The sequence below is a fragment of the Podarcis tiliguerta genome, assembly GCF_965153285.1.
Source record: "Podarcis tiliguerta genome assembly, chromosome: 12".
NCBI classification, from domain to species: Eukaryota; Metazoa; Chordata; class Lepidosauria; order Squamata; family Lacertidae; genus Podarcis; species Podarcis tiliguerta.
In genome coordinates, this window is record NC_139545.1 from 6,845,832 (window position 1) to 6,863,582 (window position 17,751).

Here is a 17,751-nt window from a genome sequence, read left to right on the forward strand (position 1 = left end):
CCAAGAAAGCATTCTTTTGCAATGGCTCCAAAGCTTTGCTCAGCTTCATGTCCTGCTGCCACAGCACAGCACAGCACAGCACAGCACAGGACAGGACCTCTCCCTTTTTTAATGTAAAACCAACTGCAACTATTTTTCAACTAATGACTCTTTAAGCATCACTATATAGCTTTTGTTTTTAAAGTGCCACCGAACAAGTAAGTAATAAGCCATTGATCAGGGAAACACACGCTCAAAAATATAAAAGAGCTACACCAGTTGTGAAGTAGTTCCACTGATTTAAAGTTTTTATAAACTAGCTCAGATGTGGCATTTAATGAAAACGACTGTCTTTCATTCAGTCAGCTGGCAAACGGGTGATCAAAAGAAGAGGGAAAACGCAGTATGGAAAAGGAACAGAAATGCTAACTTGAGGACAGACATCTGGATCCCGCTGCAACAAATCTGTAACAACTGAACACTTACTGTGCAAAAGAATTATTGCCTTGAAACGGGGCCCCCACACGACTTGGTATTGTGTAAGGGCAGATCTGGAGGATGCTACCTTTGATAAGAGCACTCCAGCTAACTATTTCTGCCCAGCAGGACAAAAAGCAGATACGCCGCACTCGAGAAATGTTGGTACTGGCTTTTTCAAGCATCCCAGGGGAAACGTTAGGAAATTGCTGCTGTGATTTCCAGCAGTCATTTAACACTGAGCTACTGTGGGTCAAATGCAAATCCTGTCGAGAGAGGGCACAGCCAGCAGGAGTTCATGAAGCAAACGGGCAATAATGACCAATTCTTCCACCTCTTGTGGAGATTAGAAGGGCGTTTTTTTTAAAAAAAACCTGTAAAATCCTCAGGATTGTATTAATGTTCAAGCTGTTGAATTCCGTATTACATGCCATATTCCTTTTCCACTGAGCAAAGGCAGCCATGCAGGTATTCAGCCCACTGGCTAATCAGCCATAAGGCAGCGGGGAGAAATGTATGACTCTGGACCAAAACACACAGAGACTTTTGTCAGTGGTCAGTTCAGGTCACTCTGCAGCTACTATGCTTTCAAAAACCGGACTCCCTCCCTGCGGCCCATTCTACCAATGCTAGATGTTGATCACACTGCATGATCAAACAACCTACTCGATTGCCCCCGAAAAAGAATGTGAACTAGAAGGTTTGGTGGTTCTATCAGTGTTTTCGATTTCCAGCATATATTTCATGGACTTGGGATCTCCGGGGAGCAATATTGCTTGCTGTTCCAGGCAGAATCATAGCTGTCAACTTACAGATTTGAAAATCAGGGACCAGCAGCCTCGAAAATAAGGGATCAGCAGCCAAAATAAGGGATTTTCCAAGCACAGGTATGTTCAACTTCTGAGCCCCTCCAAGCCAAAGGCAGAAAGCCCAGCCAGCAGCCAAACGAAGCCTCAAGCGGTGGTTCCCACAGCACAGCAACCCGGCAAAGGGGATGCAGCAAGGAAAACCACCGTCACCTCTCCGCTGGGAAGCGCTGAGCAAAGGCGAGTCCCCAGGCAATGCGGCCGATTTGATTGGCACAAGGCATACAAGCTCCACCCCCCCCAGTCGTTCTTAGACTCCTTATTGGGTGAGCAACGCAGCCAAGCAACCCAGTTAGAGCCTCCCTCCTCCAGTGGCTGGCAGGGAGGGAGGGAGAGGAGCTGCTTCCTTTGAAACCCGGGAAATTTAAGGGACAGCATCAATAAGGGACAGCAGCGGGACATGGCGCTGGGATAAGGGACTTTCCCGTCAAATAAGGGACGGTTGACAGCTATGGGGGGAATCCCTGCACCCTGAACATGCTTGCCACAAAACCACAGAGCTGAATAGGACTGTGAAGGTCATCTGACCAAACTCCATGCTTAATGCAGGATCTGCAATGCAAGATGGTGGCTGTCTAGCCTTTCCTTACACACTTCCAGCCTATAACCTCCTGAAGGAGTTCTGCTCCAGCTGTCAAGCAGTTCCATTGATTCAGTGGAACTAAAATTCCCATACTAGATTCCTGAATGAATATTTTTTTATTCCACCCTCTACTTTTACACGTCCCCCAACTCACTTGCTTTGCAAGTATTTTTCAATTTTAATTACATTTACTCTATGTATTTACCAGCACCCAAAGAAAATCACAAATCAATTATCTGTTTCACCAGCCCACATTGTTGTAATGTGGATATTTTAAGGGGACTGACGTGCCTTTCTTTATTACAGAATAAAACGGTAATTTTCCAGTCCTAAAACGCAGAGGTCAGAGGTGGATGTTATGTTTTGATGATGTGTACTGTCTTAGCAGTTACAGCAATATTTCTTTCAGCCTTATAATATGGGTTAAAGCCGATGACTAATCTTTCAAAAATGTATTCATTACACACACAAAAAAATCACAAAAATAACTTGGAAAAGTAAACTCACAAACAGTTTGACTGGTGGTATTTGATTATGCAAAACCAAAGCTATCTTAATAATGCACCCTGGCTATCATCTAGCAAGAGAAGATGTACACAGCGGAGATTTTCCCATTGTGGGTTCTGGAGGAGCTTCCCTGGTGCTCAAGGAAGGTCCATAGTTCAGTAGCATAGCATCTGCTTTGCATATAGAAGATCTCTGGTTCAATCCCCAGTATCTCCAGTTATGCTGAGACTCCCCTCCATCCTGGAGAGCTGCTGCCAGAGTACTTCACAAGCTGTTTTGTTTTTTTAAAAGCTTCTTAATGAATACCAGTCTGCCTTTGCTCTCCATATGAATACTAGTTCCTAAACATTTTAAATGGGGGTGTGGGCAAGAGCATAACTGTACTATGAAATGGGTGCATGCCAAGTTGTCAAAAGAAGCAAAACACAAGAATCAGAACAGTACGTTTCTGAGCACAATTCAAAGTGTTGGTGCTGACCTTTAAAGCCCTAAATGGCCTCGGTCCAGTATACCTGAAGGAGCGTCTCCAACCCCATCGTTTTACCCGGACACTGAGGTCCAGCACCGAGGGCCTTCTGGCGGTTCCCTCACTGCAAGAAGCCAAGTTACAGGGAACCAGGCAGAGGGCCTTCTCAGTAGTGGCGCCCTCCCACCAGATGTCAAAGAGAAGAACAACTACCAGATTTCTAGAAGACATCTGAATGCAGCCCTGTTTAGGGAAGCTTTTAATGTTTGATGTATTGCAGTGTTTTAGTATTTTAGTATTTTTTTGGAAGCCGCCCAGAGTGGCTGGGGAAGCCCAGCCAGATGGGTGGGGTATAAATAATATATTATTATTATTATTATTATTATTATTATTATTATTATTATTATTGGAGGATATCGTCATCAGGACTGAACTCATGTATGAGCAGGATCATGGTGGGAACTAGAGTAGCATGATCAGGGGCTAGCTATGCTGTAAGCACAAATGAGCACCAGAAAAAGGAGGCTTCAGGAGGAGGAAATCTATAGAAGCAGCGAGGGGTGCCCAACTTTGGAAGAGGGTAATTGGAACAGAAAACTAGCAGGTATGTCTGTCTAATCCTCTCCCGGAGTCTCCGAACCACTTTTCTTCCAGCAGGGTTCAAATTAAGGGCAAACAGCATTTGAAACCTCATCAGTGATGGTGATTCTGAAGCATATGGGGATGTGATCTGGGATGGAGAAGCAGGAAGTGGATTAGACATACTTGCTTGCTGGTTCTCCAGTCCAAATTATTCTCTTCCAAAGCTGCTCCAGGGTGCTTTAATGCGTACATCTGGGTGTAACACATAGTTATCCCCTCAATTTACTAATCTATATGTTCATCTTGTGATCTCCAGAATTTATCTTGCACTACATTACCTTGTTCAGCTGAGTCTGCAGCTGCATATGCTCAGTGTAATCTATGTACATCCTCAACAGCTGTTTGACAGCAGACAGATCAACATATGCCTGTAAGCTTGAGCCTAAAGCTGCACCATCAGTGCACAGGTACGGAAATAAATCATCACAAAATATGACTGAAAGTTGGGGAGAATGTGATAGTGGTACTGTGAAAACAGTCACAATTCAGAGTTAATTGTCGTTTTCGATAATCAGATCCTTTTGTTTCCCCCCAATTATATATATATTAAAAGAAACATAGAATGGTTAATGGCTACTTTGAAGAACTACTCAACACTTCTTCTGTGGAATTTGCATTAAGTCTGTGATTAAAAGATCCAGACTAATTACATGTGGGACATAGTTCCACTGTGCAACGTATACTTTGAAGTGTAAAGTTCTGTCAATAAAATATCCATAGAAGTGTTACAAAAAAATACACCCTGTGAAAATGGGTATGAACTGAAAACAAGAAGGAAGACAGAGATGATTCATTTTAAAAAGCAGAGCAGGCAAATGGCATTCCAAGGCTGGAAAATAACAGCAATACTCTATGTCTAGTATTGTGGACCCCCTGTTTTTCAAAAGCCAAGCCATGGACCCCCCACTTTTGAAAATGTTGATATCTCTGCGGTAGTTTTTGTTATGTGAATGGTGCCACCGTACCCTCCATTATGTTCCAGTGCAAAACCAGGATGTGTTCCTGTGCAAGTCACATGACCCACATGAGAGCACAGCACCCAAAAACGGGAGGTCCTGGACAGTTGAAGGGCATGTGCCACAGACCCCCTGGATGGGTTACGCCATGGACCACCAATTAGGAACTACTTCATTCCATGATAAAAAGGACTCACCTGGAGCAAAAGCTAAAACAAAGAAACAGAAAAACTGATAGGGCCACTCCTTCTCCCTGAATAAAGTAGATGCTATCATACTAGCTACCTGGTGTACACAGTGCATATATTACACCAGGTAGCTAGTAGTCAGAATGATCTCGCAATCACAGTGTTCAGGAATTTGTTTTATTTAACTAAATTTATATACTGCTTGAGTGTAACAAAACCACTAAGCAGTTAACACTACAATAAAGGAGCTGAAATTTAACAGTGGGGCAAAAATTGTAGAGGGGCCTTCCAGTCTGTATGTCCTTAATGTCCTTGCTCTTGTGTTTTTCAAAGGTGGATAAATTTAAAGCACAACTGGAAATAACAGAAAAGTAACGTAACTTAATTATGCACTATTGGAGCCCTGTACTGTTGTTAGGCGTCTCTTCCTTTACTTAGATAAAGGTAAAGGTACCCCTGCCCGTACGGGCCAGTCTTGTCCGACTCTGGGGTTGCGCGTCCATCTCGCTTAAGAGGCCGGGGGCCAGCGCTGTCCGGAGACACTTCTGGGTCACGTGGCCAGCGTGACGAAGCTGCTCTGGCGAACCGGCACCAGTGCAGCACACGGAAACGCCGTTACCTTCCCACTAGAAAGCGGTACCTATTTATCTACTTGCACTTAGGGGTGCTTTCGAACTGCTGGGTGGGCAGGAGCTGGGACCGAAAGACGGGAGCTCACCCCGCCGCGGGGATTCAAACTGCTGACCATGCGATCGGCAAGTCCTAGGTGCTGAGGTTTTACCCACAGCGCCACCCGCATCCTTTACTTACAAGTTTCTAAATGCAGCTTTCTGTATACATTGACTTATGCCAACAAGGCTGTCCCCAGGCTTTGTATCTAACGAAGTATGGTTTTCTGCCACCATAATACCTGCCTGGCAGATTCCTTGTTAGAATGAACACAGCACTTGCGAGTGTTGCAGAGGGTCAGAAGACATGGCAGAGCATTGTGTGGCTGTCACACAAAACATCTGTGACTTTACCATATGAGAGTGCTTGAGGTGAAATCGTTAAACAGGTTACCCTATCAGAACCCAGGGGTTGGAGTCAGAGCGACTATAAAACCAGCTCCGGGAGGGGCAAAAAGGGGTGTTTGTGAGGAGTTGGGTGGTTGGTTGGAGTGGGAGTGAATTGGGATAGAGTTTGTGGGTAGGTTGAGTTAAGTGTAGCGAAATAAGCTGAGTCAGGAACAGTTAGAGGCTGGGAAGACAAGTAAATATCTGAGAGGTGGTTTAGTGAGTGAGAGCAGGTAGCGGAAGTTATAGGTCTGGATAGGCACCCCATGAATGAAATTGACCGATACTGTTTATGAAACCACACGCTTGTTAAACTGCCATAAATAAACAGAAGTTTATGTTCCAATTTAACCCTGACTGGACTCAGGATTGTACCAGGTAGGGCCTGGGTGGTGGCAGCGGGAAATAAAGTGGTGGCACAGGGATCAATAGACGCTGAAATGTCCGGGGACCCTGTGTGATCGCCACAACATCTGCCATCCCAGCTGTAGCATTCGCTGTGTAGCTTTCCCAGGCACCTCTGCACTTGCTTTTCATATTGGGGGGCTCATCACGCTGGGATATGCCTTCCCCCACCACCTCTCTCCAAGCAATGACATTTACGTGCTAAATGTGTTTTATCTCACTGTGTAATAAATATAATGGTAGTAGTGGCTATGTGGTAAGATGCACTGCAATACAGCTGGGACGGCATAAATTTCGCTGTGCACTCTGCATTTTTCCACAAGCGACCTGTCCCTTGTGGAAAAAATGCATCCAATGCTGCAGTCTGCAAGCCAGAAGGATCCTAGACTCATCATAAAACGTTTCGCAAACAAAGGCTCTAATCATTGACAAGCTGTTGCTTTTACTGCTTCCTACTACAAGTTGTGGGAATCTTCTAGACCTAAATCAATTTTTCAAACAAGTGGCCCCATGAGATACCACACACATTCCATTTGAAAGCAATTTATAAAAAGTGCCTCAGCAGCTGAACATAAATCCACTGCACTCTCTGGACATGTCTGCAGTAATGTGCAATAGTTTCGTTCCCTTACGGTCATCAGGGGTTATTGTTCATTTATTTTCAAGGGGCTTCCAGAGGCTTTGTTTTTCTCCTCAGTCTTTTGCACCTCTTCCCTGGGAAACGGACTCCCCACCCCCCACCCCAACACATTTTCTGAGGTGTCCATTCAAACAAATATATTTATGAACTCCAGTGAAGCCCCAAGCCAATAAAAAATGTAGGCTCTCATCAGGGGCAGCCTGTTAATGGCCCACATTTATGGCCTGAACTGTGTAAACTTAAGTCTTTGCTTGTCAGTGGAAGCAATCAATCCTGGCTTGTTAATTAGGAAGGCTTTATGAACTGGGACTTGTCAACCTTTAACATCATTATGTGTGTTCAATAACACGCACCCGCACCCACCCCAGTTTGTATACATGCTGGGGGTTGGTGGGGGAAAACAAAAGGACCCTGTGCAGCAAACGTTGTAAAAGAAACATAAGAACAGACTCCATTGGGTCAGACCAGTGACCCATTTACCTCAACTAAGTATTCCCCACCAGAGCACAGATGAAGGTGATGTATACTTGAAGATGTATAGTATTGATACTGGGGTCTGTTATCTATACTCATGCTTGCCGAATTAGGATACAAGCCCAAAGCCACATCTTCCCAGGTTGTTTTTAAGAAAGTTCCACAGTTACCACTATTGTTCCTAATGGCAGAATGGTGAAAGCGGTTATTTGTTTAGCTAATTTTAATACACGGGAACAGACAAAACAGCATTAACCTATATAGAAAAAAACATTAAACCGCTTCCAATTTGGCTAACCATATTAGTCAACAGGCAACATAGGACGCAGGTGGTGCTGTGGGTTAAACCACAGAGCCTAGGACATGCTGATCAGAAGGTCGGCGGTTCAAATCCCCGCGACGGGGTGAGCTCCCATTGCTCAGTCCCTGCTCCTGCCCACCTAGCAGTTCAAAAGCACGTCAAAGTGCAAGTAGATAAATAGGTACCGCTCCAGCGGGAAGGTAAATGGTGTTTCCGTGCGCTGCTCTGGTTTGCCAGAAGCGGCTTAGTCATGCTGGCCACATGCCCCAGAAGCTGTACGACGGCTCCCTCAGCCAATAAAGCAAAATGAGCGCCGCAACCCCAGAGTCGTCCGCAACTGGACCTAACGGCCAGGGGTCCCTTTACCTTTAACAAAGGACACCATTTCCATTCTTGGCCATGTACTTTCTAAGGGGCTTGGTATTGCCACATGGTGAATATGAAAATATTGTCTGTGACATTTGATCTTTGATGGCCCATTCACTTATGCTAATTATCATTAGGAATAAGAGAGAAATCCAATTCAGAGAAGTGTTGGCATTTGGAGCTAAAATGCTCAAAGGAAGTTGAACTTAATACTGAATCCCTATTGAAAAAGCCCACAGGATGTTGGATATGATCACAGTGAGATTCTCAGTTTAGGGGGAAAATAAGAAAGCTATGTTTATTACCAGAAATGCATGCTTTGTAAGAAAGATCCTTATCTAACTAAGGTGTCGGCAGAGATGCCTTGAGCTTAGAAGGTGAGAGATATATCTTTTACGAGATTGAAATGAGTTGATCACATTTTTAATGAATAAATTCATCACTCCTTTCATATTAATCCCTTAATACTACATATAAGTCTATTTTAGTAGTCTGTTTCAGGTAGAATAAAAAACAAAACAACATTTTAACTTTATTTACAGGCTCACGGCGTAGACAAAGGAATTTTCCCCAGTGCTATAACGACAGTGATACTGAGAAGTAATAATAAAAACTGGATTGAGTTCTTAAGGATGTGGGAAGATTGGTTCATCTATCCAAAAAGGATAATTTAAAATCAAGGTAAGAGGTCTGTGCATGCATGAGAGCAGAATCTCCTTGCTTGAAGCAATGAAGAGTTTGGGAGCACTGTGAAGACTTTCTCCCAAACCAACTGTGCCAAATATTTATGCGTGCACACCCTGTGAAAACCAAAAAAAACCCCGTTCAAGTTCTTCACAACCCCCCCTCCCTGCGTCTTTCAGTAGGCCCGTTCAGTTTGCACCCTGTATCCCATGAATGACAACAACAAAAACCTGTGAAAGGTTTGTACCAGTATCATTTAACGGTAAGAACCAGCTCAAAGGTAAGCCTAGAAGCAAATAGGAAGCCAAATAAGATTGTACACAACCAGAATAATATTTTCCATCTGGTCAGTCCGTGGCAAAAAAATCTGGCAGCCCATGCAAAGAACATTACAGTAATCCAATCTAGAAGCTACTAAAGCATGAATGATCATAGCAATGTCTGTCTTTTTCAGCAGAACAGCACACATTAACTGGAGCTAGTAAAAAACCAACAACCCGCCTAGTTACTGCCACAACCTGGGCACCCAAAAACCGAAATAAATAGCCCCCAAACTGTAAACCTATATTATGAGGGAGTTCAGCCCAACCTGAACTGAACACTCAAAACTAGATCACCCAAATCTCATAACCAACTGGGTGAAATTCCATTTTGTTGCCTTGCACCTGGTCCCTCACTGCTATCACGACAACAGTTCAGGGTTTTCAGTGGGATTTGGTGAAAATGAGAAATGGAGATGGTGACATCTCAGACCAGATCTTGATTTCACCAAGCAGTTTGACTGCAGCCTCAGACAAGAAACCTTTCCATGTTTATGTCAAGAGTTCCAGGTGTCAGAATTGGCCCCAGGAGATGAACGAAAAACAGATCAGGCTCTGGACTCAGACCAGACGCTCAACAATCATATCAGATTTGGGACCAAGACCCCCTGCAGGCTCTATCTGAAGAGCTCCAGGAATGACGGTGGGATGAATAAGCAGCCAGGAAGCAGACAGAGGGGGTTTCAGAGCATGTGGGAAGAAAAGGCAAAGAACCTGAAGAGGATAAACTAGGAAATAGGAAAATCTGGAAAGAAAAAGACAGACCTTGGTCACCTTGTTATGACCATATGAAAAGGATGAATGTGAGCAAACATGCCTATTTGTCTTCCCATTGGCTATTCACTATGAATTGCCTGGCACTGCTACTGTTGTCTTTTACTCAACACTTACTTAGTGGAAATAATTTAATTTAGAGACTTCCCTACTTCTACGTACCTGCAAAGCCCTCAAGTTTACAGAAATCGCTTCCTTATTTTGGGGAGTCCCATTCTCCTTATCAGTATTTGACCATCGAGGTTTGCTTTTATAGGGAGCGGGTCATTGTTTTGCTGCAATGTGGAGCACTTCTGTTCACGGTTTCAACCAGCAAGCCAGCCATGTCCTATTCCAGGATACTCCATTCCACTTCTCCTTGGTTTTCCCCTCCTCCCCTCCCCCACTAACTCCTTGGTTTTCCCCTCCTCCCCTCCCCCACTAAAGATGCTCAGCATACTGTGGCCATTGGACACATTTATTTTCACTGAGATCTTTTGGAGCTCCTCCCCCACCCCACCCCCGGATTTTACTCCTAAATTTAATCGTTGCTGAAAGCCAGGTGATTCCTATACATATGGCCGGCCGTGTTAAAAAATAACCTTTACCCCACAAACATTTCTGATAAAAGCGAAACCTGCAACAAATTGATGCAGTGTATTCTCACTTCTAACATCTCTAATTAAACTCTAAGCAGGGCATTCCACCCCACCCCACTCAGTCACATCCCTCCTGGCTTTCTTTTCCATATGGCATGGATTCCTGTGGCTACTGAGCATGCTCAGTCCTCACTAGGGAGTTTTACCCCATTAAAGGTTTTTTAAATGGCATTTTGTATACTTCTAAAAATCTTTGCATTCTCCTCAAACATGCCGATTCCTTTCATTGGTGCCATTTTGGCTCCATTTCTGTCAGCACTCACCACCTGAGTTTGCTATTAAGGAGGAGAATGCTAAAAATATTTTTTGGATGACTGAAGATTAAAAAAAAAAAAAACCCTCATTTAAATTTGTGAATAATTGGAGATAAAAATAATGTTGTTGCCAAAAGCCGGAATGGAATTCTTTTAGGTTTCCTGTTCTCACCCAAGCCTTAGGCTCAACCTCCCACCTTATGAAATTCAACTTTTTCAGACTGCCTTATGGAAAAATCAATATACATATAAATACACATCACCTCAACAAAGGAAGTGAAGGGCATCTGAAATTATTTCCATCTAACTGGAGCTGAGTGAAAGGTAACAGCAGCAATGCCTGCCTGTTTGTAGTGAAATGGCATTAATGCCTTGATTTCTTCACTGATTTGGGACACCCTCTGCTACTGAAACAGAATAACTGGGTTCAAAATTGAGCAGAGATACTCAAGGAAGAAAGGATTATAGACAGCCTATTAGACAGGATGCAGCAATCCACAGAACCAGGTTAAGATGTTCTGGGTGGGGCTGCACTCCCCCTGGAAAGAAAGAAAAAACAGGTTTGGAGTGGTGTCCTGGACCCAAGATGTTAAGGACCTTAAAAATAATAAATGAACTTATCCAAATTAATACATGTCCATGTCCAAGAATGGTCATAGTTGGCGTACCAGCCGTAACTGGTCAAAGGCACTGATAGGCATTATGCCTACCTGAGCCTCCAAGAACAAAGCTGGACCCTGGTGCACCCTCAAACTCCACCTTACCCAAGAATGAGATGTTTGCAACCAGCTGGGAGTTGTTATAAACCACAGAATCCAAGACAAGCTTCTTCAGGAGGCATGGACACATGACAACCAGTTTAAGGGCAGAAGGAATTGCAAGAGTCTTATCCGCATCATCAGGCCGCGTAAATTGAATTGGGAAGCATAGGAAGGCAGTGCCTTGGACATCTCAGATGGAACTGCAAAGACATGTTGTTGGACGTTCACGCCCCTCAATGGGAGCCAGCATGATTAATGGTCCAAGATGGTGGGAAGTGTATCCGGGGTGGGGTGGGGAGTACAGGTTCCCTATCCCTATAACAAGTGAGACTGAGGAAGAAGAAGAAGAGTTTGGATTTGATAACCCGCTTTATCACTACCCTAAGGACTCTCAAAGCGGCTAACAATCCCCCACAACGAACACTGTGTGAGGTGAGTGAGGCTGAGAGACTTCAGAGAAGTGTGACTAGCTCAAGGTCACCCAGCAGCTGCATGTGGAGGAGTGGGGAAGCGAACCCAGTTCACCAGATTACGAGTCTACCGCTTTTAACCACTACACCACACCGGCATATGTCGCTGGAGGAGGAATGGGATGCAAATGCAGTGGTACCTCGGGTTACAGACGCTTCAGGTTACAGACTCCACTAACCCAGAAATAGTACCTCAGGTTAATAACTTTGCTTCAGGATGAGAACAGAAATTGCACAGTGGCGGTGCGGTGGCAGCGGGAGGCCCCATTAGGTAAAGTGGTACCTCGGGTTAAGAACAGTTTCAGGTTAAGAACGGACCTCCGGAACGATTTAAGTTCTTAACCCGAGGTACCACTGTATGATAATTAGCTATGTAATAGCTAAACCCATTTCCCATTGGAAATGGGGCAGACAGTTGTTTCGCAGGACACCTGCCTGATATTCATCTGCATATTTCCTGCAGAGATGAAAGGTGACCTGTCTTTCCCCTCTTGCCTAGTCTGTTTTATAGCAGTAACCAAGTATATTCCCCCCCCCCTCACCACTTAATAGGCCAGCTGATTGCTTGCCTTGCTTCCGCACTCCTGGTTGGAGACTAAAACTAGAATAGTCCTCCTCTGAAGCCACTCAATAGCTCTGCCTCCTCTCCCAGCATGGCAGTACCTCTTATCTCCAAATACCTCACATGCCAGAACTCATACAGATTATAGTCTCGGTAACATGGGTATGTGGGAGACTCTGCAATTAAAAGGGCTCCGTTGTAGGCTTGGCATACTCTCGTTAAAGAAAAAACTTTGCCATGGTTACCATCCTTACATGAGAGCTGCTTTCTTGCCAAGCCTGCCCCCTTTTTATTATTTCTAAACAGTTACAGTACATCAAAATGGGAAATAAGTAGTGAGATAATTGGAACCTGACTATTTAATATAGGCTACAAGGAAAGACAGATCCTCAAGCTGAGGCTCCAATACTTTGGCCACCTCATGAGAAGAGAAGACTCCCTGGAAAAGACCCTGATGTTGGGAAAGATGGAGGGCACAAGGAGAAGGGGATGACAGAGGAAGAGATGGTGGGACAGTGTCTTCGAGACTACAAACATGAGTTTGACCAAACTGCGGGAGACAGTGGAAGACAGGAGTGCCTGGCGTGCTCTGGTCCATGGGGTCACGAAGAGTCGGACACGACTAAATGACTAAACAACAACAACAACAACAACAACAACAACAACAACAACAAGGAAGCACATGTGAAACCAAAAGTTCCAGCAACCCTCCTCCCTGTACAGGCAGGCAGCCTCCTTCTCAAGCGCTTGCAAGTGTGGCTACTGAAAAATACACCTGATTAATGTGACCAGTCCATCAATGGAGTGAATGCTCCAAGGTGAAGGGGGTGGGGGAAGGGAGAGCCAAGGCTTCTGCAAAATTGGCTCCACTAGAGCAAGCGCTACCACATTAATGCTAGATGGATAAATTATAGCAGGGCAGCTGGGCTTCAGTAAGTGATCCCCATAACCCTGCCCTTCTTTCACACATAAATGGACTTCCCCAGAGAGATCCAGCCATTTAAAGGCTGCTCGCTGACTGAAAGGCAATTATGTCCAGAATTGGCCCATACATTTTCATGTTTAACAGGAAACCCTTAAGTCACCCAAAGGATGAGATTGCTCGTGGACGTGTTAATGGAACAGAGTGTGTTTCAAGTCTCTGACTTAAGAATGGATGCCATCTGGCTCAGTAACAGCCAGCAACTTGTATCCAACATATGGACCTTGGCGCAGTAAAGTCAAAGCATTTTAGTCCGGCTTCTGATGAGCAAAGGGGAAGCCACCAAAGCTGTGGGCTCTGTAGAGGGCATACTGCAGGCATGTGAAAATGGAACAATATGGGGTTGAGGGGCAGAGAATGCAAGTACAGATAGGAACAGGGAAAAGAAGGATCACTGGATCATGTTAAGGATCATGTTAATAAGCCCAAGAACCTTGTTAACTAGGATTCTCATTCACTCAGGATGATTAGCATGGTGAGGTGCAAAATTTACTCTGGAGCAGAGATACAATTCACAGGTGATTTGCCATGGACAGACACCCAGGTAATTGCATCAAATGGCTACAAAGCCAGTACAGTGGTACCTCAGGTTACAGACGCTTCAGGTTACAGATGCTGCAGGTTACAGACTCTGCTAACCCAGAAATATTACCTTGGTTAAAAACTTTGCTTCAGGATGAGAACAGAAATTGTGCTCCGGCAGCGCGGTGGCAGCAGGAGGTCCCATTAGCTAAAGTGGTACCTCAGGTTAAGAACAGTTTCAGGTTAAGAACGGACCTCCAGAACTAATTAAGTTCTTAACCAGAGGTACCACTGTAGCCATCTCTGTACTGTGACCTTTGCTCTCCTTAACTTGGTGTGCAGGTTTTCTCATCACAGAAACATACCAGACTCTGTAAGCTCTGTAAGAGGTCGTTTTCCAAAGTCTGGTTATCACTTGCTTGGCTGCCATAGCACGAAATTTCTCCTCAGGCCATTTCGACCAGGGTTTCCATTTGGGCAGAGAGCCTCCGCAGATACGTTGTAGGGGCAGGAGGAGCTGTGTGGCTTCATCAGTGGCGCAAGACACAAGTCCCCACAGCCCCCCCTCTACCCATGCTTCCCTCTTCAGAGGGTAATGACCGCAGAAGGCTTCTGATTTTATGGGTGACATATCGGGCCGATGTATCAACTGCTGTTGGAATGTAGGCTTAGCTGCAGTCCAGGCTTAGCTACACCCTGGATCCTGCTCTAACCTTTGAATGTTGGGAGTGGCAGAACAGCAATGCCTGTGTGCCTTGGTTCCTCTCTGTTTTCTAGCCCCCAAGCTACTGACCCACAAAGGCCAAAAGACAGAAAGAAAGGGGAGGCTAAGGAGCATGCATTTTGCATACAAAACATCCCAGCTGGGAAAGACTCATGCCTGAAAATCTGAAGGGTCACTGCAGCCATTGCAATCAATACCAAGCAACATGGACGGGTGGTCTGAATCTGTATAAGGGAACAAGAGCGTAGGGTGGAACTAGCTGTTAATCCTAGCATGGAAGATGCCTGAAATAATGCGGTGAAATCACAGGTGGGCAGGGAGCAGTTTGCACTTACACTGTTCCCCTGGAACATATGGCTTCTTGCCCCAAGTGAGCAAACAGGTGGCACAGCTGTATTAAAATCAATTTAGCTTTCAGAAACATTTTTCCTCCTGTATTCTAATTAAGCTGCTGCACTATTCCAAGCTCTGACTGTCAGAGACATTCCTGGGAATGGGAATTTATAGTTAAATTAAACAGCCTTGTGTTTTTCCACCTATCTCGCTATTGCCAAAACCGAAGGGGAGGGGAACCCTTGCAGAGATGTATCTTTGGTCTCCCTCCTCCTCCGCACTTTGGTTCTTCCTCCCTTACAGGAGTCATGCCGAATGACTACAATCTGAAATCACAGTGGAAATCTAATTAGGGGTGGGGAAAAATACCTTTCATCTAATAAAGTCCTCACATGTTGCAGCATATCACTCACAAGCTAGTTCCCATACTATCGCATGACTAGATAGGTATCTGAAAACAGACATCCGCCCTACTTCTCCGATAAGAGATTTGCTGCCGCAATCTTCTTCTCTTTTTTAAGGGGTTGGGTGGGGAGGACACTCCAGAGCACAGGCAGCAAACTTCTGCAAGAATTCTTCGTGGTGGCTGCACAGCTCATGTTCAGTTTGCACAGGTATGACCCTTATTCAAAGGCAAATAAGCAGGTGAGACAGATGAGGAGGAGTAAAGAAAACAGGAATGAAGAAGGCTTGGAGGAAGAGGGCTGCATTGCTCTTCAGTTTGCTGAGAGATTTCTTTCCACTAACCCACACCTAGTCCTAGTCCTCTGGGTAGGAACGGAAGGGGTGGGGAAGGAAACACTGACAAACTGGCAGCCTATTAATTGTATTTTAATCAATGTGCAACTTCTGTTTGATGAAGTTAAGGAGGCGCTGGAGAAGAGAAACAGCCAACTGCACCCCAAGGCAAAGGCAAGCATGCGCAGCCAATCTGACTTCAGCTATGCCGAACGTGATGAATGATTAATTGAAGCCATTGGGGCCCAGATCCTGCAGGTTGCACAACATGTCTGTGCCATGTGCAAAGCTGCCAATTAAAAAAGGGGTTATAGGGTGCTTCTTCTTCAGCCTGTGCCAGCTATCACCCAGGGATAACCCTCCTAAAGGCACTTAAGTCAAACCAATTGGAATAATCTGAAACAAATCAGATTTCAAGAAATCTCAGACCACTGTAGAATACGGAATATAAAACTAGCTGCCTTGTATTGACTTAGTCCATCTACTCCCATTGACATGAGTTCACCAAGATTTTTTGCCATGGAACTACTTCCTCAGTTCTTTTCACTGGGGGTTTTCAGATCCTGAACCTGCAAAGCACTGAGTTAGGCACACTTAATGACTGAAAGTGTGTATCACTTCCAGACCTACTGCTTCCTAGTAAAATATTAGTGCACAGCATGTTCATCGAAGTTTAAGATCATCATACATGGGACATATTACAACCGAGTCTGAGCTTGGTCAGTTATTACCTTAACAGTGCAATCCTATCTGCATCTACTCAAAAGTCCGTGTTGTTGAGTTCAACAAGAGGTTGTTCCCTGGTAAGGAATAGGACTGAAATCTACATCCTGTTTGCGCTTGTCATTTTCTTGACTTTAATGGCGTTTTATCACCAAAGCAATTATACACACTATTTGCACTTTCTGCATTTGTAAAGCAAATTTTAAATGCATGTTTGATATAAGTAAGGATCTCAACTGTGGTGTATAACCAGGCGACCTGTCCTCAATCACGTGGAGAGGTATTTCACGCACCACCTCAACTAACGTGCATAGCAGACTTGAAACAACTTGCCAACAAAAGGAATTTGGCCCTACCAAATTTTAATCTAGGTTTTGTAACAAATTCACTCACAGTTTCACTCACAAGGAAGAGAAAAACTGTTTTCATGTTATAAGACATGAATACATTCCACCCTGTAATGCTACACAGTATCTCTCTTTTGGGTTTCATATGTTAACATGTGCATAATTTGGTACACACATCATGCACAGCTATGCCAGTTCTTTCTGCTGGATGGTTCCAATTTTTTTTATGGCGCCTGACCACTTGGAAGCACGCCAGTTTGTATAGCAACACACACTCCTTGGAGAACTGAATCATCCCTAATACAGAGGCTTGTGTAGAACCAAATCTCAAATTAGCAAGTACTATATGAGGGTTAAGGACGCGGGTGGCGCTGTGGGTAAAAGCCTCAGTGCCTAGGGCTTGCCGATTGAAAGGTCGGCGGTTCGAATCCCCGCGGCGGGGTGCGCTCCCGTCGTTCGGTCCCAGCGCCTGCCAACCTAGCAGTTTGAAAGCACCCCCGGGTGCAAGTAGATAAATAGGGACCGCTTACCAGCGGGAAGGTAAACGGCGTTTCCGTGTGCGGCTCTGGCTCGCCAGATGCAGCTTGTCACGCTGGTCACATGACCCGGAAGTGTCTCCGGACAGCGCTGGCTCCCGGCCTCTTAAGTGAGATGGGCGCACAACCCTAGAGTCTGTCAAGACTGGCCCGTACAGGCAGGGGTACCTTTACCTTTTTATATGAGGGTTGGTCAACTGTTAAGATGGTTCTGCTTTCTAGAAAGCAAATGATTCCAATATACTCTGTATTTTTTTAAAAAAAACAAATGTTTTACTATCATAAGCAACTATTGACATGTATGGGACTTGACAAACTTTTGCTGTTGTACACAATTCCATGGAGCACCAACTGACTGATGGGGTGGGGGCAGGAAGAGGAAAGGAGAGGCGACATGCCAACTGGCAAATATTCAAATACCGTTTATGCCAGGAAAAGCCAAGCCTGAATTCCTAAACCAACCAATAATTTGAACCAC

The 17,751-nt window shown here is 44.7% G+C and overlaps 1 protein-coding gene across 1 annotated transcript in view; it reads right to left on the reverse strand.

Annotated features, from left to right (window-relative positions):
* Positions 1–17,751, reverse strand: part of BMPER (BMP binding endothelial regulator) — a 165,528-nt gene that overhangs the window by 100,222 nt on the left and 47,555 nt on the right. The window lies entirely within an intron of this gene.